This window comes from Mesoplodon bidens (genome assembly GCF_964165515.1).
Source record: "Mesoplodon bidens genome assembly, chromosome: X".
Classification (NCBI taxonomy): domain Eukaryota; kingdom Metazoa; phylum Chordata; class Mammalia; order Artiodactyla; family Ziphiidae; genus Mesoplodon; species Mesoplodon bidens.
In genome coordinates this window covers 23,519,349-23,530,957 of record NC_138163.1, presented here as the reverse complement: position 1 = coordinate 23,530,957, position 11,609 = coordinate 23,519,349, and positions in this window count along the sequence as shown.

Genomic DNA, 11,609 nt, shown 5'->3' with positions numbered 1-11,609 from the left:
TCCATCCACCTTGCTGCCATCTCCTCTGTGTGAGCATGTCTCTCTCTGTGTCAATATTTCTTTTTTTTCTTCTGTTTAATTTTTATTGGTATACAATTTTTAAAGGTTACTTTCCATTTACAGTTATTACAAAATATTGGCTATAGTCCCCAGGTTGCGTGTCAGTATTTTTTTCTAATTTTTTTTTTTGTGTGGCTGCACAGCATGCGGGATCTTAGTCCCCCATCCAGGGATCGAACCCACACCCCCTGCAGTGGAAGCACAGAGTCTTAACCACTGGACAGCCAGGAAAGTCCCTTGTGTGTCAGTATTTCTTGATATGTCTTATTCCTTGTCCCAGTCCTATTCCTTGTCCCAGAACCAAATAAATCATTCTGAGGCTGACAAACCCACCCATCGGCAAAGCCTGCCCTCCACTTGACCCTGGATCTTTATGTTGAGTGGCATTTTTTTGGACAAGGAGCCCTTTAAAGACTGACCTTGAACGATATCCCTTGGGGGCCACCCTGTAGGTGATGTGAGAGGCCAGCGCTGGAAATTAGCTACACTTTACTGGGGGCAGGGGTCAGAGGAGCAGGTTATATGGAAGGACAGGGATTGAGGAGAGAGTGGGGCCTCTCCAGCAGCCCTGCTGCCATCTGAAGAGCACAACAGCTTGGTCTGAACAAAAATGTTCCTAGTAGCAGAAAATGCTTCTAGGGAGGAGCTTGCTTTTGTTACATCCATTACTAAAAAGGTACTGATCACCTACCATATACCCAGCACCATTCTAAGTGCTGGAGATACAAGGGCTAGGAGAACAAGACAGACAGAAAGCATTGTCTTTATAGATCTTACATTCTAGAAACTGTTCCTGGACCAGTTGTCAGGACCATGTGTGCAAGTCACAGCTCCATGAGTTATTAGCTATGAAACCTTGGACAATTCTCTGCGTCTCAGATTCTTTATCAACCAGAGGGCTATGCGGTTGAATGGGTTGAATGTGTTGATGGAGATGGAGGTGTGCTCTTTGAAGAGTATCAAATACCACACAAATACAGGGTTTTATTATTGTGTACCCTCCCCACTGCCAGGGCTTTTCAGGAGTATTTCCTAGCCTTGGATCTACAAGAAATGAAGGTACTCTGGGGCTATTTAACTTGGAAAGATTCTGTGAGTGTATGAGCGTACTAGTGATTAAAGATAGGTAGATGGATAAATAGATGATAGGTATATATAGGTATATATTTTTTACACAAGTAATACATAGCCATGTGGGAAACTTAGAAAATATAGACAAGTTAAAGCAAAAGGATAAAATTCTCCCAGAATTTATCACCCAAAGACAAATCTTGGGGTGCCTTCCAGACTCATTTCTCTACACACATATAGACCACTGTAGAGCATAACCAGAGGGACCACGTAGTCCCCAGGCTTAAGAGTGTGTCCTCTGTTGATGAGCATCTTTCTCCTCATGTCTTGACTGGAGCAGCATTTCAGAAGGTGGGGCCATTTTTTTCTTCCATAAAAGTGTCATGTTAGTTTCCAATGGCCTCTGTAACACAGTACCACAAACTGGGTGGCTTAAAACAACAGAAATGTATTTGCTCACAGTTCTGGAGGCCAGAAGTCTGAGATCAAGGTGTTGGCAGGGACATGCTCCCTCCAAAGGCTCCTTTTTGGCCTCTTCCAGCTTCTGGTGACAGCCAGCAATCACTGATGTTCCTTGGCTTGTGGCCACATCACTCCAACCTCCACCTCCATCTTCATATGGCCATCTTTCCTCAATTTGAGTCCAAATTTTCCTCTTCATGTAAAGACATCAGTCATTGGATTAGGGCCCATCCTAATTCAGTATGGCCTCATCTTGATTTAACTAGTATCTGCAGAGATTCTATTTCCAACTAAGGTCACATTCACAGATTCCAGGTGGACAAGAATGTGAGGGGGACACTATTCAACTCAGTACAAGTGTCAATCCTGTTGCTTATTTAAACATGCTTCAGATATGGTTGGGTCCCCCATGTCAAGAGAGAGGTCTCCAGGGATCAGTGACCCTGTGACAATAGGAGGCCCCAGGGCTTCCTGCTCCTCCCAGTCAGAAAACACGTGATGTCAAAATCCCTGACTGGATTAGACATTGCATTAGATGTAGATGTGCTCTGGTGGGAGCCGTTGTAAGTCCACACTGGACAAGATGGCACCGTTCAGTGTGGGACATTGTGAAGGAGGAAAGTTTTCAGCTCCATTTATTTGCAGGTGAACGCCTGTGTCGCAGCAGCTCTCCAAGGTTGTGGTCATTGTCAACTATTAACTTCTGGGCAAAAATTAACATGCAGAGAGTGGAGGGCAACACACAGCTAATTGCTAACTACCACTCATAGGCACTTTGGAGACACTCTGAACTTACTTTTACACAAGCAGAACTATGGGAACATTCTATTTTTGCCATGATATTTGCACTAACATTGTATCACAGCGGTCCTTCTAAGTCAGTAAATGTATTTCTGTACCCAAATGTATTTCACTAGGAATCCTAAATCATTTGATACAACCCTTCCACCTCCCACCCCAACCCCGTGGTCCCTGACATCTTACCATTTCACTGACTCTCCCCGCCTTCTTTTACACCCTCCACCCTGCCAGAGGAAAAAATAGGCTTCCTGCCCCTGGTGTCTCCTTAATCAGATGCAGACATGGCTGGATGTTCTTTGCTGGGCTGCTGAGTCAGAAGCCTGGACTGGTCAGCTTCAGTGTTAGTGAAGTGGCTCAGAAAGGAAGTACTGAGAGAGATGGGTGCCCGGTGCCATCGGTGGATGGGAGCTGATGGCAGCGAGAAGACCTGAGCCTTCTGAGAGGCAAACTGATTCCTGGGAAAGAGCATTGGCTGGAAGTCTGGAGGCCTGGGGTGGTCTCTGCTCTGTCACTAACTTGCCTCCTGCTAACCCTCGTAAGTCATCCCCTTTCTTTGAGCCTCAGTTTCCCCGTTTCAGAAACCTTGAGGCTGGCCCCAGGAGACACGGTGGGAGAACTAGAGGGCTCCTGAGTCAGTCCCCATGAAGAAGACAGTCTCCTGTGAGAAGACCTAGGACATGAGTCATGAACAGAAGCTCTCATTTCAGAAAGAGCCCCAATGGGTTGTTGGAAGGGACCGCAGGAGGGATCAGGGAGGGACCGCCCTAGCCTGGGGTCAGAGCTGAAGAAGGCAGCTTGGAGGAGAGCAGTTAGAAGCTGGGGGAGGGGGAGAGAGAAGAGAGAACCCTGAGCAAGTTAAGTCAAGAAGAAGGTTTAGGGTAGGGGTAGATTAGGGGCCCTAGGGAGAGGCTATGCGGAAGGGTTTGGGGCATAGGAGCTAGGAGCCAGCCTATTGAAGTCCTGGACTCTGGAGGAAATGCAGAAGGCAGTCTGAGATTGCAGTGAGAGAGGTAAGAAATGAGCTAGAACCACACAGACAAGTATCATATATTCAAGCATATCAGGATGATTTCTGAAGAAAGATGGGTGCCAAAAATGTACACGCCTGTACAGCACTTGATCCCTGAGACCCTTCAACCTGGAACAAAGGGGATGTTTTTACTATAAAGGCTTCATAAGGTGATGCTCCACCTTAAGGGCACAATGGAAAAACCTGGGGTGCTGTGCAGAGCTCAGAACAAGGCTGTGGTCCCAAGAATGCAGCCTCAAGATGAGAAAGAGCCCCTGGTCTCCAGCCTCTGGGGCCTTGTACAAGCTATTCCCTGTACCTGGAATGCATTCTTCCCTCACTCAGAAAATTCTTTCAGGGCTCGGATGTCACCTCTTCCAGGAACCTTCCTGGACCCTCTGGTGCCATCACCTTCCTTCTCCCGCATACACCTGCAACCCCCTGCACTCACTCTACTGAGGTGCTTCCCCAGTGCACTGCGGTTGACGCCATGCGTTTCTATCTCCTTAACTAGCAGTCCTTTCTTTCTCATTTTGGTTCCCCAGACATATCAGAGAGCCTAGTGCTTGCTAAGTGCTGGGCAAATATTTTCTGAACAGACACTGACTGCTTGATATCAGGCACAAGGGCCCACGTGCAGTCTTGCCGTACGAAACATCAAGGGGAAAACCTTTGGAAATTATACAGAAAGATGCCATGGGGCTTGTGTCTTTCTGCTAGACATACAGCAGTAGGTGTTTAAATCATACAAGGGATGCAGTAGCATCTGAGAGCCCAGTTATGACTAGAATTTCTTCTAGAATTTCCTTCAAAGCAGGCTCCTCCTGCTGTTTGGTGGGGGTGGGGTGGGGGGAGCAGCAGGAAGTGAGGGCACAGAATCCTACCTCTAGACACAACTCTAGAGTTTTTTTCCTTAGACCTAGAGAAAGAGGAATCACTCATCCATTCTCCCTCAGATACTAAGCCATTGACTGCCTCAAAGACAACCTTCTCTTTCATGCCTTCTTTCCAGGCTTTGCCAGAAGGGCAGAGAGACACTGATGAACACTGACCCTGTCAGGCATGGAGCAGAGAGCCTTGCGTAATTTTCTCATCTAATCCTCAGGCCAACCCTATGAAGCAAGAACTATTATTATCCCTGCTTTATAGACAAAGCAACCAAGGCACAAAGAAGTTCAATAATTTGCCTAAGATCCCACAACAAGTACAGTAGTCTGAAACGTCTGTTACCAAAACCTGGCTATTTCCACCACCCTAATCTACCTCTCAGAAGAATTGTTACACTCAAAGGATATCCCCTAGTTTGGTTGATGGTGTTATTATCTTCAAACGATTTTCTTAAATGATTATGTTCTATATTTATGGAAGATTTTAGCATCCAAGAGGACATGGATAGCAAGTGAGCACATGCAGAGATGATCAACATCATTAGCCACTAGTGAAATGCAAATCAAAACTACAATGAGACAATACTACAGACCTATTAGAATGGCTAAGATAAATAATACTGATGATACCAAGTGTTAGTGAGGATAAGGAGCAACTGGAACTCTTAGTCAAAATGAGTCTTTGGTAATAGAAGGCAGAATAGTGGTTACCTTTGTGAGAAGTGGAGGTGATTGGAAGGAGACAAGAGGTGGGCTTCCAAGATACTATTAAAAATCTACAAGTCTACAATTTGGGTGATGATTACAATGGGTGTATTTACTTTATGAAAATTCATTAAGCTTATGATTTGTGCACTTTTTCTGTATGTAAAAGTTTACTTCCATAAGAAGTTTATTTTAGGGACTTCCCTGGCGGCACAGTGGTTAAGACTCCGCACTCCCAATGCAGGGGATGCAGGTTCGATCCCTGGTCAGGGAACTAGGTCCCACATGCATGCCACAACTTAAAGTTTGCATGCCACAACTAAGGAGCCCACAGGCTGCAACTAAGGAGCCCACCTGCCACAACTAAGACCCAGCGCAACCAAATAAAATTTTTTTAAGTTTATTTTTAAAATTACAAAAGTAAAATATGCTCATTATAAAAATAATACAGGGACTTCCCTGGTGGTCCAGTGCTTAAGACTCCATGCTTCTAATGCATGGGATGGGGGTTCGATCCCTGGTTGGGGAACTAGCATCCCACATGCCGCAGGGTGTGGCCAAAAAAATTTTTTTTAAATTTTTTAATAAATAAAAATAATGAAAAGGGCACAGAGGTATAGATTAAAAAGTAAGACTTGCTCCCCATAAACTCCATTGTATTGCCAGTGGTAACCACTGTTACCTGTGTTTCTTGTCTATTTAAACACATCAACAAATACAGCTTTTTTTCTTACACTAATGGAGAGTGGAGTCATGGTGCCTACAAGTTAGAAACAAAGAGTAGACATTTGCCAAGAAAATTCACCTTGGAGACACGGGATGGAGGTAGGCAGCTAGAGATTGAGGATTCTGATCATACTCTCAAAACTAATATCTGAAACCAGGCCAACACTCCAATTATCCCCATTCCCAACCACATTCATCTATGCTGGAGATGATTATCACCAACCCCCTCCTACCTTACTCCTCCTAAGCCTTTGGCATGTCAGAGTGAGTACAGCTGACTAGAAAGATAGCTGCAGAAGGAAAAGTGGTGGAAGATTCCAGACTAGAAAAGCCAAGGACAGTAGACAGGCAATGAATATGGGGATTTGTCAGTGGGGTGCTACAAGTCAGGATACAAAGTTATGACCGGTGTATTTTCTTCTAGGAAGGCTTCCTGGACATTCTCTCTATCCTACTTCCCTGCTGGGTAGATCCTCTTCCTTAACACTCTCACAGCATTCTGTCTTCACCTCTACTGCGGCACTTCTCACATTGTTTCATGGTTGTCTGCTCATGTATTGATTGGCTTCTCTAGACTGGGAGCTCCTAACAGGGTAGGGACTATCATTTTTATCTTTGTATCCCCAGCATCCAGCTCAGCACCTGGGCCACAGTAGGCACTCGGTGAATGTTAATTTGAGCAAATAAACTGATTGAAGGAAATGCCTCCTGAAAATGCTTCTTACCAATCTCGTCTACAAGTGCAGCATCTGGATGGAAACAGCAGAGATCACATCATCGCTGGCTTTCTGCTGCAGACCTGCATGGAGAACTCCACATGGTGCAACCCAAATCGGCAAGGCCAGACAGGACTTTGCATTGGAAGCTTTAAACTGTAAGGCTTGGGCTTCCCTGGTGGCGCAGTGGTTGAGAGTCCGCCTGCCGATGCAGGGGACACGGGTTCGTGCCCCGGTCCGGGAAGATCCCACATGCCACGGAGTGGCTGGGCTCGTGAGCCATGGCTGCTGAGCCTGCGCGTCCGGAGCCTGTGCTCCGCAACGGGAGAGGCCACAACAGTGAGAGGCCCACGTACCACACACACAAAAAAGGGAGCACTTTGCTGACATGGAATAATCTCCAAGGTATAGTGTTAAATGACAAAACAAAGATGTAGACAGTATATTGTATACTACTGTGTGTAAAAAAGAGTGTCAGAGAATATCTATGTATTTGCTTGAAGGTGCATACAAGCATCTCTGGGAGGTACATAAGAAACTGACAACACTGGTTGCCAATGAAGAACTAGGAGGAAAAGGCAGAAGGAAGACTCTACATTGCACACTGTTTTCTATCACTTACATATTTAACCATGTGAATGTATTACTCAGTCACAAATAAATGTAAACAGAATGAGATCACAGCAACAGTGGGAAACAAGAAAAGGTGACATCAATGTGAAATGAATTTTGAGGGATACCAGGAAGCAAGAAACCCAATGAATTTGGGCTAACAGAGAAATCAGAGCAGAAAACATTGCAATTCAAGAAATCAGAAGTAAGAGTGGGTTCTCTCAAGGAGGCAGCAATCTCAGAGTTGGTAAATGCAAAGAGCAGGGGTGGGCAGGGAAGGAATCATTATGGCAACTCAATAAAGAGCTGCAGTGGAACAGCTAGGACAGGTGGACCCCTTTTCTCCCTCTCTCCCTTCCCCCATGGACCCTTTGTCAGCAGCAACATTGGGCCTTTGCCCTCAGGCTAAAGTTGCCCGAGGAGGACTCTAGGGAGTGTGCTGAGACCTCCACAACGAACAGGCAAAAGAAAACAAAAGGAAAACCAGCCTCAGTCAAGAGCAAAACCCTCTAAAGGGCTCCACCCCCAGAGAAAAGCCCTCCTTACTTTATCAGTTGTGGGGGTCCCGGCCTTCCTGCCTCTCCACCCACATAACCTAAAGGGAAACCTGCCTGTTGACAAGCTCTACCCACTTAAACAGAACCCACAGTCGGCCCTCCCATTCCGGGGAGAGGTTTGTGGGGGAAACAGATCAATGCAATCGTAGAGGAAACCCATGCCATCCACCCATAAAAGCTAACATATATCTTCATTCATAAATATGACCAGACAACTAAGTGTCACCAGACATTTGAGGAAAACTATCAACATGAAGGAGAAGGACCAAAATAAACAAATGGAACTGACCCCAGAGGAAAGAGAGATAATTAAAGGAATAGAAGAAAACGTAAAACAAATATATTGTGATTTGTATCGCCAGAGAGCCTGGCCAGTGCTGTTCTACAAGATTAGAATATTTTACAACTTCCCCTTTTATCCCCTGAGAAGAAAACTTAGTAATTGGGCAAAGATTTACTAATTCCTTACAAAGTGTCAGGAAGCAAGGATTCTGAGATTTTTAATTGTCTTTCCTCTAGAAGATAATGGTAGGGAAATCTGACAAGTCAGTTATGATGTAATGTGTCAAATTCTATGATAGATTGAGCACAGAAGAGGGCACCTTGCCAGCTGGAAGGGCACGTTTCACAGAGCTGGTATCTCTTCAATATTAGTGGATAAAAAAGGAGGGAGTCATGATCTTCATAGGGGACAGCTTGAACAAACACAGCACATTTGGGTAAATAAGCTTAGCCAGACATGGGTGATGCTCAAGTCTGAGCATGAGTGAGTGGTGGGGGTTGAAGACAGAAAGGTGGGCAGGGGTAGGAACCTGTGCTATGCTTACAATGGAAACACTATCCTCTAGGCTAGGGTTTTCCAGACATGTTCAGGGAAAAGAGTCCTTGAGAGGCCCTTTGTAGAACAAACAAAATGCTGATATATTTAACTCTTTCTTATGTACTGGAAATAACTTTCCTAGCAGAAACTCTGACTGTGTTCTAGGTTATCAATATAAAATCACAACCACAAGCCTAGTCACATCAGAATGTGTGCGATCCATTGTTTTTTTAGTTTTTTCCTTGATGCTTATTTGTTGCAGATCAATCATCAGCTAGAAGAAAATCAGTAGTAGAAAAGGGTGACAGAGATTTGAGAAAATTTTATGCAAGAAAAACTGAAACAATTCAATCCATTCACTTAATTCTTTCTGTGAACTAAGAAAAAGATAGTCAATATTTGACTTTAGCTGCAGGCACTTTCCTGTACTCCCCAGGTCTACAGATTTCTTTGTAACCTAGTTTAAAAATCACTTCTGAATGCATTAGGCAACTGAAGATTTTTAAAGGGGACCCAACACCAGGGCCGGGCCACTCCTTGTTGGTGGAGAGACACACAAAGGACATCTGATACAGAATCAGAAAGTAGAGCTAAAATGTGGAAGCTGGAAAGGTAGCCAGTGTTGTGGCAATCTAGAGGACCAGGCAGAAGAAGGATGGGAGAAAGAGGAGGCTTCAAGGATTACAGGACCATCAGGCTATTCAGGAGCTAATCCCATTCACATTGAACATGCCAGGAAACTGTCAATCTGCTTCCCCGGGTCTAATGCATCATTTTAGGAGGGTAAAATCAGGTTAGATAATATGGTCAGTTACATGATTTAGAGTTAACATTCTTCTGGTGGTATGGAGGATGGATGGGGTGGGGCAGGAAGGGAAGCAAGGCAATCAATTAGGAATGTACAATTCAGTCATGCAAGAGAGAGGGGATGAGGGCCTAGACTAGAATGTTGCTCAGGGGGATAGAAAGGCGTGGTGGCAATCGAGAAGCTTTGGGGATGAGGAAGCCACTGGGATTGGGGAGTAATCTGAGCAAGAGAGAGGAAGGAATCCTTGATGACTCCCAAGTCATGGACAATTATGTGGGTATAGTAGTACCATTCACTGAGATGGGGAGAGCCTGGAGGGAGAACAAGTCTGGGTTGGAAGTAGAGTGGGGAGATGAGTTAAGTTTGGGGCATGCCAAATATGGGGTGGCTTTGGGGTATCCAAGTGGACATATTCAGAGGTAGCTGCACTTACAAATCCACAGTTCAGGGCTGCAGTTGTACATTTGAGGTTTATCACTATGAAGGTGATAGTGGAAACCATGAAAATGGATGGGAATCATCCAAGGCAAACATGTAGAATGAGAAGAGGGGAGGGGATGAGCATGAGGATGGGAGATAGCAAAGTTTTAAGGGGTACAAGGGAAAAAGGAATCACATGAAGAAGGATTCTGAGAGGCAAGAGGGGAGAGTTTTCAGAAGGATGACAACAAAATAGTAGGTCAATAGACTACTGGAAAGGTCACTAACTTTAGAGTTAGTTTAGAGAAAAACTAACTCTAAAAAGTATTCAGCCCAAGTGAGAGAGTGGCATGGACATACATACACTACCAAATGTAAAATAGATAGCTAGTGGGAAGCAGCCGCATAGCACAGGGAGGTCAGTTTGGTGCTTTTTGACCACCTAGAGAGGTGGGATAAGGAGGGTGGGAGGGAGATGTATGAGAGAGGGGATATGGGGATATATGTATATGTATAGCTGATTCACTTTGTTATACAGCAGAAACTAACACACCATTGTAAAGCAATTATACTCCAATAAAGATGTTAAAAAAAAGAAATAAAAAGTATTCAGCCCAAACTATTGTGCTAATAATGGTGGAAGCAGTTTCAGGGGGATATTGTAAGCAGAAGTCAGGAAGTGGAGGCAGGGAGATTGGACAATTCTCTCTTGAAGTTGGTCACGTGAACAAACGTGGCATTGTCTGCAACTCTGGTCCCTTCAGTGACCTCTCCCTCGGGGCTTGACTGATCTGATGGTCGCAGGGTCCTTGCAGCTCTGGCATGCTGTCATGGTATGAAGCTGCTCCTGGAGCCCCTTTTAGCTCTTGTGATAATTTTCCTTTAGTGGAACTAAGGTTCCTTGTCTAAGAACTGAAGCCTCTGACTTGACTGATCAAAGTTTATCACATGCATTGAAGCCACCTACTTGGCAGATGTAGTGAGATCTGCGCCCAGGACAGGATGCTGGGGCGTGGGAGGGGAAGATAGGCAGGTGGTAACTATGCAGATAGCATGCCTATCAGAGGAGTTTGTTACATTTCCTATTTGTGTCTCAAAACAATCTTATAGGAATCACCAAAGCAATCTTATCATGGTTTCTAGACCAGGTTGGGATGTGGGGTAGGGATTTCCACAGCTACTTTTATTTCGAAGGTGATCTGATAAGACCATCAAAAGCCATTCAGAAATGCGTAATTCTACACACTTCAATAATTCAATTCGTTGTCAAGACGCTGGGTGTTTTTGATGTTGTTCATTTGTTTTTTGCTAGTATGTATGGAGTTGGCAATTATTTGGAAAACTCATATCATAGGCTAAACAAATAGCAAAAAACCCAAGGTGAGAGTGGTTTTCTATAGCTTAACGTGTTTCAACCATCTTTCATGCACATCTTTACTTGATTTCATAACAACCTAGAGGATAAGCAAGGTAGGTACAACTGCCCATTTGGATATGAGGAAACTGAGATCTGGAGAGGGAAAGTGATAGGCTCGAGGTCCACAGCAATTTATTGGTACACCAAGGACTGGAATTCAGGTCTCTTAACTGCAGCCTATTTTCACTAGTCCAAACGGATACATTGGCATCAACAATTATCTGATGGATTGGAACAGTGTAGACAGACAACTTGGCTAAATCACGGTAATATTCCTACCTTAACTTCAGTCCCAGAGTTTTGGCCTGAATTACCCCCAAGACCCTACTTCTCTTGGCCTTGGAAAAGTGTATTTTTCTTGAATTATTTTTCCAGCTAAATTTTCTTTACTAATTGTCAGCACTCCTTTTGGCTTTACGCCATGTAGACTTGCCTTGAAAAGCCGCCGGGACTTCATTGGGTTTAAAGATGAAAGAAATGTTAACAAGCAGCTAGCCAGTGGCAAGCCAGTCACAAAATCAATCCAAACTTTTGTTGA